Consider the following 12,947-nt stretch of genomic DNA (forward strand, 5'->3'; position numbering starts at 1 on the left):
CGCAGCAGAGTATGTACCTTCTGTGGCAGTTGAAGTTGAATCTGCCAAAGACAGTGATGGTGCACTTTTACACTGCCATCATCCAATCCATCCTCACTTCCCCCAACACTATCTGGTACGTTGCTGGTACTGCCAGGGACAAGGGCAGACTGCAGTGCATCATTTACTCTGCTGAGAGGACGATTGAATCACTCCCCTCTGGTAGGAGGTTTCAGTCCGTTAGAATAAAATCCTCATGCCATAAGGCCAACTGTTTCCCCCACTGCAGCTGGTCTCATCAAGAAGGTCAGAGACCCCCACTGACTCTAACCTCACACTTTCAATCTGTGTCATTAATGTACTTTATCTCTGAACTGCAATTTTACACATTTCATAGTCATGTCATACACCTTCATTCTGTGAACTTTTATTGCACATTCTGGCACACACTGTACAGCTTGGTTATTTATTTAACCCTTCCATCCATTATCTGTAGCCGCTTATCCTGTTCTACAGGGTCGCAGGCAAGCTGGAGCCTATCCCAGCTGACTACGGGCGAAAGGCGGGGTACACCCTGGACAAGTCGCCAGGTCATCACAGGGCTGACACATAGACACAGACAACCATTCACACTCACATTCACACCTACGGTCAATTTAGAGTCGCCAGTTAACCTAACCTGCATGTCTTTGGACTGTGGGGGAAACCGGAGCACCCGGAGGAAACCCACGCGGACACGGGGAGAACATGCAAACTCCACACAGAAAGGCTCTTGCCGCCCACGGGGCTCGAACCCAGGACCTTCTTGCTGTGAGGCGACAGCGCTAACCACTACACCACCGTGCCGCCGTCAGGGAACTCAACGAATGGATAATTTTCCAACTCACAGGAAAAATCCTTCTGAGATAACATGCAAGGATCTATCCCATTGCAAAGAGCAACTTTCTGAAGGTATCTTGACTGTGTATTGGCCTCTAATCTGCAAAAATAGTCGGAGACGGTTTCACTAGCTCTTTGTATAACGGCAGCCAAATTGGTTTGTTTGACCACCACTTCATTCACTGGAAGTAAGCAAAATTCACGTGACTGAATACAACCTATTTCCGCTTCCTGGGCACTACAATCACTCGGGGCCTCAAGTGGGAGATGAATATCTGCTCTCTCACCAAGAAAGCGCAGCAGAGTATGTACCTTCTGTGGCAGTTGAAGTTGAATCTGCCAAAGACAGTGATGGTGCACTTTTACACTGCCATCATCCAATCCATCCTCACTTCCCCCAACACTATCTGGTACGTTGCTGGTACTGCCAGGGACAAGGGCAGACTGCAGTGCATCATTTACTCTGCTGAGAGGACGATTGAATCACTCCCCTCTGGTAGGAGGTTTCAGTCCGTTAGAATAAAATCCTCATGCCATAAGGCCAACTGTTTCCCCCACTGCAGCTGGTCTCATCAAGAAGGTCAGAGACCCCCACTGACTCTAACCTCACACTTTCAATCTGTGTCATTAATGTACTTTATCTCTGAACTGCAATTTTACACATTTCATAGTCATGTCATACACCTTCATTCTGTGAACTTTTATTGCACATTCTGGCACACACTGTACAGCTTGGTTATTTATTTAACCCTTCCATCCATTATCTGTAGCCGCTTATCCTGTTCTACAGGGTCGCAGGCAAGCTGGAGCCTATCCCAGCTGACTACGGGCGAAAGGCGGGGTACACCCTGGACAAGTCGCCAGGTCATCACAGGGCTGGCACATAGAGACAACCAACCATTCACACTTACATTAGATAAAACTTTATTGATCCCTTTGGGAGGGTTCCCTCAGGGAAATTAAGAAATATCCATGTTATATAAGTAAAACACACTATGTGTTCATAAGAGGAGCAGAAAGGTAAAAAAAAAGTGGGAAAAAAAGAGGTTTAAAGAGCTAAAAACTACAGAGCTACTAGAGAGGCAGCCATCTCACACAACACCCATTCACACCTACGGTCAATTTAGAGTCACCAGTTAACCTAACCTGCATGTCTTTGGACTGTGGGGGAAACCGGAGCACCCGGAGGAAACCCACGCGGACACGGGGAGAACATGCAAACTCCGCACAGAAAGGCCCTCGCCGGCCACGGGGCTCGAACCCGGACCTTCTTGCTGTGAGGCGACAGCGCTAACCACTTATTTTAGACTCTTACTTTTTATTCTATTTACATAGCTTCTCTTTTTAATTATTTTATCTTAACTGTTCAAGCACCAATCACCAAAGCAAATTCCTTGTATGTGAGAATGTAACTGGCAATAAACTTGGTTCTGATTCTGAATCATTACCACCATCTAGTGGTAAATAATAATATTGCTACAACTGTCGACGTGTCAACATCAGCTACAGGATCCAGTGAACAGGACCAGTTGATCAAGACTTAACAATGTGTTTACGTTTATTTAAAGTAAGGGATGTCAGCCGTAATGGCGGCACGGTGGTGTAGTGGTTAGCGCTGTCGCCTCACAGCAAGAAGGTCCGGGTTCAAGCCCCGTGGCCGGCAAGGGCCTTTCTGTGTGGAGTTTGCATGTTCTCCCCGTGTCCGTGTGGGTTTCCTCCGGGTGCTCCGGTTTCCCCCACAGTCCAAAGACATGCAGGTTAGGTTAACTGGTGACTCTAAATTGACCGTAGGTGTGAATGTGAGTGTGAATGGTTGTCTGTGTCAGCCCTGTGATGACCTGGCGACTTGTCCAGGGTGTACCCCGCCTTTCGCCCGTAGTCAGCTGGGATAGGCTCCAGCTTGCCTGCGACCCTGTAGAACAGGATAAAGCGGCTACAGATAATGAGATGAGATGAGAATACAAACAACTTTTTCCTCAACGCGTTAAATAAAATAAAATTATATATTTCTTCAAAAATAACATCAGGCAAAATGAGAATATTTCAAGCTGATGAAAATTTGCAAATTTTTCAAATAAAAACTGTGATGTGATATCAACAAAAAGTCCAGAAACACGAAACAAAAAGCTATTTAGTTTTCTCTCTTATTTCATTTCTCTAAGCCAGTTTCTTGGCATCTTTTCTTGGCTGCAAGTTCATTTATGTTTGGGGTTAGGTTCTGAGCTGTGGAAACTCTCAGGATGGAGTGGAGATGTGCATCAGTGAGACGATGACTTTGTGTGGTTTTGTTCATCTTCATCACAGAGAAAAAGTTGCTCACACAGGTATGTACCACCAAACATGCAGAGCATTCACGCAGTGTGTGGGCGGAGTTGGGGCATCATGTCAGGAATGAATTGGGGGAACTGTGCAGGCCCCACAGTCATACTTTGCCCTAAGTGTGCCGTTACACTGGAGTTCTATCAGTTCTTTTTTTTTAAGATTATTTTTTTGGGCTTTTTCCACCTTTATTAGATAGGACAGTGTAGAGACAGGAAATGAGTGGGAGAGAGAGACAGGGAGGGATCGGGAAATGACCTCAGGTTGGAATTGAACCTGGGTCCCCGGATTTATGGTATGGCGCCTTATCCACCTGAGCCACGACGCCCCCATCTATCAGTTCTATCTGGATGTTTGCTGGAGCTTTCTCCACATCAACTGCAAATGGACTTCTGAGCAGTTCATAGTTAAATTTCTGCGCTTCAAAGTTGCCAAAGTGCCATGTAAACTCAGTGCACAGTGTGTTCAGGTTATCAGCAAAAAGCACAGCTGGAAACACAGCGGTGGAGACCTGGTCTGTGATTTTTTTGGCAACATGGAAAGTGGTACAAGTTCCCTTTTGGCATCTGCGTCTCCTATAGGTGCAACTTGACTTGAAACACTTTCACTGCATCATACATGTCCATCATCACACGGTCCCGTCCCTGAAGCTGGAGGTTTAATGCATTAAGATGCTTCGTTATGTCGCACAGAAAGGCCAACTCACACAGCCACTTTTCATCCCGGAGCCCTGTTCAGTCTTTTCCTTTACTTTCCACAAACTAACAAATTTCCTCACGCAGCTCAAAAAAAATCTACTGAGCACTTTTTCTCGACTCAGACATCGCACCTCTGTGTAATCACGCACGTCACCAAATTCAGAATGTATTTCCTCCAGAAAAGACTGGAACTGCCGGTGATTTAAACCTTTGCCTCGTATAAAGTTAACTGTCTGTGTTACGGTGCTTATGACATGTTCCATCTTCAGGACTTTGCTGCACAGCATTTCCTGGTGTATGATGCAGTGATACACTGTCAGCTCACCTGTGCAGTTCTCCCTCTGCATCTTCTCCCGCATCCGTCCCACCAATCCACTCTTTTCCAGGCACATCGCAGGCGCTCCATCCGTCATCAGTCCCTTAAGTTTGTCCCAGTGCAGTTTCATGTCATTCACACATTTAGATACTTCTTCAAATATGTCATTTCCTGTGGTTGTGTCGTGCATTGGTTTAATACCCAAAAGTTCCTCTGTAACACATATACTGGAGTCTGGCATGCTATTTGGTCGCGGATCCACGAAAATGCACAGATTTGAATAAATTTTGTGAAATGCCCAAATACTCAAAAATCGGGAGAGGTGTTGACTTGCGGTAAATGTGCAAACGTAATATTTGCTATTTTGCATTCAATTTCATGTCCCATTTCGTGTTTTACGGACTGACCTTGACTCCGATTACGCGTGTGTAACGAGGTTCATGATTGGAAGAAAATGTGTCAATGTAGCCAATCGGCAACGTGAATATATTGTAGCTTGTTCTTGCTTGTTTACAACGTGCTAACCGCATTTCGAAGTTAGAAAGCAAATATTTTGAACAATGGCAAAAAATTATTGATCGAAAAGAAGAAAACCGAGCAAGGGAAGTGGATAGTGGGTACAGAGTGAAATGGAATTGGGAATGGTGTTAAAACCGTTAAGAGTCGTTTATAACAATAAAGAAACGGACACCACTGTGGGCGAATATTACCGGAAAGTTGACATTGCTGGTAAATGCAGGTGTGTCTTGTGTGATGCAGAGACTAACTGTGCTGATCGTGGTTGCTTTGCCCTGGTCGACCATATCAAAACAAAAGGACACGCACGGAAACTGTATGAAAAGCGGTCAAATCATCAACTGCCGAGTAATTTTTTCACTCGTCGCTGGGAAAATGCACAAAAACAAGATTTGACACATGGCATTAGCCCTGTTTACTTACAGGCCACGGAAAAGCCTGCAGCTCCACAGTCTAAGGCTACATCCACACGACAACGGCAACGAGATTTTATTTTTTTTTAAAAATCGCGTCCACATGGGCAATGGATCAGTAAAATATCAAGTACATATGGCAACGCAATGCTTGCTGAAAACGATGCAATACACATGCCACACCTCTACGCGCGCTGTAAGACGGTCCCATCGGAGACACCAGAACAATAGAAGAAGTAGGACGCATGCGCATAAACCCCTTCTTCTACCCGGCGGGAAGCACTCACAGGAACAAACACACAACAACAAGAAGAAGAAGATGGCTGCGACTACGCGAGGAAATCGTGCCTTCTGTGTGTACAAATTAGTTTTATTAGTGTGCATAGTTTTATATAACTTTAATTTTCTTATTGTGTGTGAACGTTTTGAAAAGCATTTTTATATAATTTATATAACTTTTTATATTGTGTGTGAACATTTTGAAAAGCAGTATCCAATAAAAAAAAGAAATTCAAGAAATGGTTCAGTTGCTTGTTTGTTTGAAAGAAAAGCTGTATACAAAAGTGAATGCAATGCAGTGGTTCATACAAAACAGCGAGAGTGCTGCTTGTTCTAGTCATGTGGTTGTGACGTCATCGTAAACAAATCTGTTCTACTCATCCAGACGACTTCGCAACGGCGCCGTTGCCAGATTTTTCCACTCTGGAACCCGTTCTCGTTTTGGGGCACCCAAAACCCCGGTGCCATGTGGATGCCAGGCCGAAACGATAAACAATTTTATCAGATTCACCTGAATCTGTTGCCGTGTGGACAGCCTCTAAGAGTCTGACATCGTTTGTGGGAAGGAAAGCACATATTGAGGTAAGAAACCACTTTTTGTCTAAGTTTTTGTCACTTTCCTCTTAACTGTCAAACAATGCAAAGAATATAATATATCCTAATTATAGAGAAAAGTTTCAAATTTAGAATGAAATGCAACTGATTTGACATTTAGATCTAGTCAAGTCAAGTCAACTTTATTGTCAAATATGCTGTACATGCTCGACATACAGCACAGATGAAATTTCAGTCCTCTCTGACTCACGGTGCAAACAGGCAATGCAATAAATAAAAATAGAATAATTGAAAAACAATATAAACAGTATAAACAGTAGTTGAGTTATTTACAATTGCAAAATCATGAAAATACCTCACTAAAGTAATTTTATGCAGATAAAACTTTATATTTAGATCTACTGCAGGCTAAGTTTAACTAATCAAATGTAGTTTAGTGGACATGAGAGTCTTCGTAATACACAATAGAACAGTTAGTGAATCTAATAGGCTATAGGCCGATATGCTTTTGCATGAAACTGTTAATGTTGTGGTTTAATGCTTCACATGGCAAGAAGTAGTGCAACTTACAAGCTGATTCATGGACTGGGGAAAACTTTGAAAGACTGTTCCACCCAAGAAAAAGCAAAAGCATGCTGCCAACTTAGGATGTGTAATTTTTCAGCAATATAATAAAGTTATGAGGTATGAAATAATGTACATTGTGTTTTTGTATTAACTAATTTTCAAAAATGCTATCTGTTTCAGTAATATTTACTCAAAATAAACTTATTAAAAATGGTAATGATGTTTGATAAGTTTAGTAGCCCTCCACTAGTCAGGAGCCAGTCAGATGAAATACCCCGCAGTAGGCCGTAAGGTGAACCCCGAAAAGTCTTTCAGAAACAAGATTCCGCTCCGACGTCTCCGAACTACATAATATCCAATTCTTAAAAATGGACATATTATGAAATGATGTCATCAAAAAGTTCTCACCTTGTAATGCTGTCAATTTTTCGCACGAAGGCTTGAAAAAGCGAACTAATGTCATCAGCGCGGAATGATATTTTGGCACCGCGGAATAAGATTTCGCTACAGAACAGGTTCCACGGTTGCTGAAGTATCCCATAAACACCCGCGACGTAGCCCATTTCGTAAACAAGAGACCAACATGGCAGCCGCCACAGCCTCATCTAGCAGCAGTGGAGGAGAGGAAAGTTTGGAAATAACGGCAAAAAGGAGAAAACTTCTTGCACGTAAGCAGTGCTATATGCATATAGCTTCTGTGAAGCATGGAGTGACCCAGGAATTTACCTTCAAAAGGTGGAATACATACCGGGACAGTATCCGACAGTGGCTGCAGTTGAGCGGTGAGAACAGGAGACTAGCTGAAAACTACAAACACTGTTTAGATTTAGATTTAGAGTTTGACAAGATACCCGAGGATGCTGCCTTCCACCCTGCATGTTACCGCAGGTTTACGGACAAACTTGCTATTGAACGAGCGGGAAAGCGTATGGTGCGCGAGAAAGAAGGGGGAGATGAAACTCAAGACGCCGCAAGACCCCCCGAAGCTGCCCCCCCCCCCTCCGAAGCTGCCCCCCCCCCTCCGAAGCTGCCCCCCCCCTCCGAAGCTGCCCCCCCCCTCCGAAGCTGCCCCCCCCCCTCCGAAGCTGCCCCCCCCCCTCCGAAGCTGCCCCCCCCCCCCTCCGAAGCTGCCCCCCCCCCCCCCTCCGAAGCTGCCCCCCCCCCCTCCGAAGCTGCCCCCCCCCCCTCCGAAGCTGCCCCCCCCCCCTCCGAAGCTGCCCCCCCCCCTCCGAAGCTGCCCCCCCCTCCGAAGCTGCCCCCCCCCCTCTCCGAAGCTGCCCCCCCCCTCCGAAGCTGCCCCCCCCCCCTCCGAAGCTGCCCCCCCCCCCCTCCCCTCCGAAGCTGCCCCCCCCCCCTCCGAAGCTGCCCCCTCAACATCGGGCAGCACTAAGAGTCTTAGATCCAGGTCAGCACTGCCTATGTCCAGCTCAGGTCCCGTCCTTCCTGCCCTGTGCATTATATGTAAAAAAAAAAAAAAAAAACCTCAAATTCGTCTTAAAGGGAGGCAAACGACAAAGGGAAGCTCTTTCAAAAGCTGAGACCTTAACAGCAGGTAAGCAAACCCACACACACACAAAGGGTCACTATCACTGATCAACCCCCCCCCCCCCCCCCCCCCCCCCCCACACACACACACACACACACACACACACACAGGGTCACTATCACTGATGACTATCTACAGTGCTATCTCCCTCTGCAAGTGTGTTTGCATGCATGGATGTTATGTTTCAATGTTTGTATGCATGTAACATGTATGCCTTTATGTGAATATGCTACTGGCAAACTTAAATTCCTATGTGGTAATAAGCATGTCTTTCTGTCTGGCAAGGCAAGTTGCAGACTGCTGCTGAGACTAAAGATGACCACAGTATTCTGGTACACATTAAGGACAAAGACTGTGTGGCTCTGGAGGTGCAGTACCACAAGAGCTGCTATCAGCAGTACACCAGATTTCTGAATGAGCCTGCTAGACAAGAGAAGGACAAGTAAGCCATGTACTAACTTCTCATACATGACCATAGAATCCTACTTGCTACTGTTCAATGTGAAGACAATTAGTCACAGCACTGTGTGTGTGTGTGTGTCTCCCCCCTTTCTCTGTCACTGACACCTAGGTCATTGCCTGGATGCTGACCCCTGCCTTTTTGCACCATGCCACAGGACTTTTATATATTTTTATATTTTTATTTGTGTATATATAAATTTGCATTTGTAATGTGTATATATCACTTTTGTTGTTTACATTTTCTATTAAAGTTTGCAATTTGCCACATAGTTCTGTTGTATGATGACTCAGTCTTGCATCTTCTTTGTTGCCGCTGCTGCAGGTGCATAGTGCTGCCTAGTGCGTTTACCTACCTCTACTGTGCCGCTGCATAGGTAGTGAATACTTGAATCCCTGCCATTGTGCCTCTGAACTGAGCAATAGAACTGCAATATTATATATAGGTTGTATTATTATTATTGTGTATTATTATTCCTATGGACTCTTCTCCTTCCTGCACAATTTCTTAAATCTTGATCTGAAATCACACGCATTGCCTATATATTATATATGCCATTTTATGGCTAATCCATGGTGTATACAGCCCACAATGACGAGTCAATACTCTATTCCATTACTGCCTGTGTAACATTGTAGGTCTGTTTTTCAAGCAAATTTTTATAGTTGATCAGTACTTTATAGTTAATAACCTAAGAGAATGAATACATGAATGGTCCTAGTCATTAGACCATTACACCATATTTTGTACTATAATAATGGTGATAATAAAAATTATTTTTATTCTAATAATAATATAAACACTTCAATATACCACATATATGCAGTATTGTCTTTAGTGATGTATTTAAAGCACTATTTAGGACTTAGAAGACATTTCACCCACTTTGGAGGGTATTTTGGAGACTTTCTACTAATGTGACTGTAATTACGCAAGCTGTCAGCTGATCTGTGGTCAAAAATCGGCAACGCGATTGGTCCAGACCGGTCACGTGATGTCCCGACACGTCATTTTTAGAGGAAAATAGTTCGCCACGCGATCGCTCGGTGCGAGGAATTGACAGGATTATAAGGTGAGAACTTTTTTCGCCACACTTTCTAGTACTCATTCTTAATTTTAAAATAAATATTTCGTAGTTCGGAGACGTCGGAGCGAGATGAAACGAAAACGGGGTTCACCTTACGGCCTACAGTGGTCATGAGATTTCTTGAAAGTGTGAAAAATTATGTTATTGTAATTTGAAAGTTTGCATGCATTTTATTCTAAAAGTTTCTCAAATTTTAAAATATGTGCTATGAATTCTGTGAAAAGGTCCTGGCTTCTGAGGGCCTTTGGCCCCCACACCCCCTGGCTTGACATTCACTTTTTTTTTTTTAGATATTCCCAGGGGCATGCCTGCGGAGTCCACTCCACGGATGAAGATTGCCAGCTGTGCAGTGTCAGTCTTGTCGGTGCTCTCATCCACAGCAAGGGAATATGCAATAAAGCCTTTTCCCTTTTCCATCAACTGTGCCTGTAAATCAGTGGCAAGCTCACATATCCCATCAGCAACCGTATTTTTGCTTTAACTTATATTTGAAAATGCTTGCTTTTTTATCTGGACACAAGACATGGCACATTTTAATCATGCAACTCTTCAAAACCTCTCCCTCTGTTAAAGGCTGGGCTGATTTGGCTAGCTCTTCTGCCACTACAAAACTAGCTTTCATGGCAGCTTCACTTTGTGATTTTGCTTTTGTAAACATAGCTTGCTGTAACACTAAACTCTTCTGCCTTCTCTAGCTTCTGCTGTATGTCCAGGTTTTTGTACTCGTCCTGATGTTTTGTCTCATAATTCCGTCTTATGTTATATTCTTTAATTCCGGCCACATTAGCTCCACAAACAAGGACACACGTGTTTACCTTAGATATCAACAAACATGTACTCTGCCTTCCACCTGTTTTGAAAACCCCTGTTTTCAAACTCCACTTTTCGTTTGGTCATTTTTTTGGGGAGTCAGGATAGCTTAAATATCACTAAAAAGTGCTCGGTATATTATAGAGCAGGGCTTTTCAAAGTGTGGGGCGCGCCTCCCCTGGGGGGCACCAGAGTTCTTCGGGGGGGCGCAACGTGAGGAAACATAAGCCAGAATAAGTTACTATTGCGGACATTTAGCGAACTTCAGCTAGCCTTTACCAGAGACAAAATGGATCGATTTTTAGTACCTAAAGCTACAGTGAGTGAGGAGACAGAGTCTGGGCCAAGCAAAAAACCAGACCCTTCAGGATTTTGCGATTCAACCAATCCCCGTGAATTCAGGGCGGTGTTGCAATTATATCCAATCACCGCAACCTTCCCGCAAATTTGACCAATCGTTGGCGTCGTCTTGAGGTGACGTCGACAAACTACCTTCCGCCTTACTTCCGTGTATACGTTCAAGAGAAGCAGCATGTGCGAGTCAGTGTTTATATAGGCTTAAATTCTGTTACTGAAAGTGTGTTATGTTTACAGTGAAGGACTGTGCGCACTTTACATTATTTTTTTACTTAATACAAGAAATTAATGGCTGCCAACATTTTTGCCAAAATGGTATTTTATTTTCCATTGTTTAGGCAGCTTCAGCATCATACTGTGAGATTCTGTTCAAATTGTTTTTTTCTTCTATGAAGCCTGAGCCATTTATTTTATTAGTTTATAATTATTGTTTAATTTAGTCTTCAGGAGAGACTGCCTGCACACAGTACTAGTATTAATAGGTTTTTTTTGTTGTTCTTACATGAAAGCTGAGGCATTTATATTATATTTTAAGGTAACTTCATGTTGTGCTGTGAGGTTCTCTGCACTTTAACTTTTGAACCAACAAGTGCATTTGGATAAGTAAAGCCTATTTTTCTGCATGTTTGTAGTCCTGGTAATCTTTTATATTGGTAAAGTTGTTTATAGGACCATTTCTCAATGTCTTTGTTTTTTTAATCAATAGTTTTTCAGTAATAACTTAATATTTAACATATCACTCAATTTTAATCACAAAAAGAGAAAATCACAACAATTTCTTGCAACTTTCACTTCCTCCCACAATGCAATCGCAACAAAAACCTAAAAAACACCGCAACTTTCATCGCAATTTTTTGGAAACCCCCCCGCAACATCAGACATTTTAGCCCGCAACAATCACAAAAAAGGCCCGCGGAATCCTGGGGGGACTGAAAAAAGAAGGAAGTATGACCACGATTATTTAAAGTTTGGATTTTCATGGACTGGATCTGAAGATGCTCCACTGCCACAATGTGGTGTCTGCCAAGACATGCTAGCTAACGATGCTATGAGATGTTTAAAACGTGTAAAACAAGATGTTTTAAAAAGAAAAGCACAGATGTTTAAAATGTGTAAAAAAAATGTTTTAAAAAGCACAGACGTTTAAAATGTGTAAAAGAAAAAAATAAAAATGTGTACAACAACCATTTTTTTAAATACGAATGGAACATTAAGTATAGCAACAACAAAAATTGTGAGGGGGGGCGCTGTTGTTTATTTGCTCTCTGGGGGGGGCTGACTCTCCCACACTTTGAAAACCCCTGTTATAGAGAATTACTACAGACTGAGCTCTTGGTAAAATGAAAACACGCTTTCAGACATAGACGCCGCATTCTGCGTAGAATCATACGTCATCCTCGCCGCCATATTGGATGTGGCAAAGTGGAGATTCTTCAACCGTCTCTGGTATAGCGTCTAGACAGTAGCCGAGAATAAAGATGCCTCATTCATGTGCTGCGTTTAACTGTACCAACAGGTTTACCGTCCAAACGAGATCACATGGGATTACCTTTCACAGGTGAGACTGGAAAAATACTTTTCATTGTATTTGGTCATTATAACGTAATTTTACGAACAGATTTTTCTGACTTTGTGGCTAATATGAAGTCTCGCGCATAATAGCCGCTCGGTGAAACCTGTCTCCAAACAACGAAGTATTTCCTTCGTAACTACGCTGATTGTTGTTAGTTGCTTAGCTAACTTTTCACATACTATGTAGGTTTCCCAAAAATAAAGACATGAAAAAGCAGTGGGAGACAGCTGTGCGACGGGAAGGGTTTTCTGCTACTCCGTCATCCATGCTCTGCAGTGAACACTTCAGAACGGAGGATTTTGACAGAACAGGTCAGACAGTCAGGATCAGAGAGGGAGCTGTTCCTTCAGTCTTCAGTTTCCCAGCTCATCTCCACCGGGTAGGTGTATAGTTATAAGCAGTGAGAATTAGATAATACAGTGCCACACTATGATGAACGTTTTTGAACATATGATGAATGTTTTTAACCTTTATGAATGTGAAGGAATCAGTGATGTATTTTGTTTTGGTATGACGTTAGAACCTGGCCGAACTCAGTTTGGCGGTCATTCAGCTCACTTTATTCAACGAGAGTAGGTCTGTGTGGTGACTCA

The 12,947-nt window shown here is 43.2% G+C and overlaps 1 long non-coding RNA gene and 1 pseudogene across 2 annotated transcripts; one reads left to right on the forward strand and one right to left on the reverse strand.

The window, feature by feature from the left end:
• Nucleotides 1-3,007: 3,007 nt before the first annotated feature.
• LOC132884618 (general transcription factor II-I repeat domain-containing protein 2-like) lies at nt 3,008-10,511 on the reverse strand (annotated as a pseudogene).
• Nucleotides 5,617-8,809, forward strand: LOC132884478 (uncharacterized). 2 transcript variants are annotated; one of them, XR_009654466.1, is made up of 3 exons: nt 5,617-5,981; nt 8,353-8,509; nt 8,639-8,809. It is a non-coding gene; the product is annotated as an uncharacterized LOC132884478 (long non-coding RNA). The 2 variants fall into 2 exon arrangements; XR_009654465.1 differs by lacking the exon at nt 5,617-5,981 and adding an exon at nt 7,867-8,073.
• Nucleotides 10,512-12,947: the final 2,436 nt, after the last annotated feature.

This window comes from Neoarius graeffei, chromosome 4 (genome assembly GCF_027579695.1).
Source record: "Neoarius graeffei isolate fNeoGra1 chromosome 4, fNeoGra1.pri, whole genome shotgun sequence".
Taxonomy (NCBI): Eukaryota; Metazoa; Chordata; class Actinopteri; order Siluriformes; family Ariidae; genus Neoarius; species Neoarius graeffei.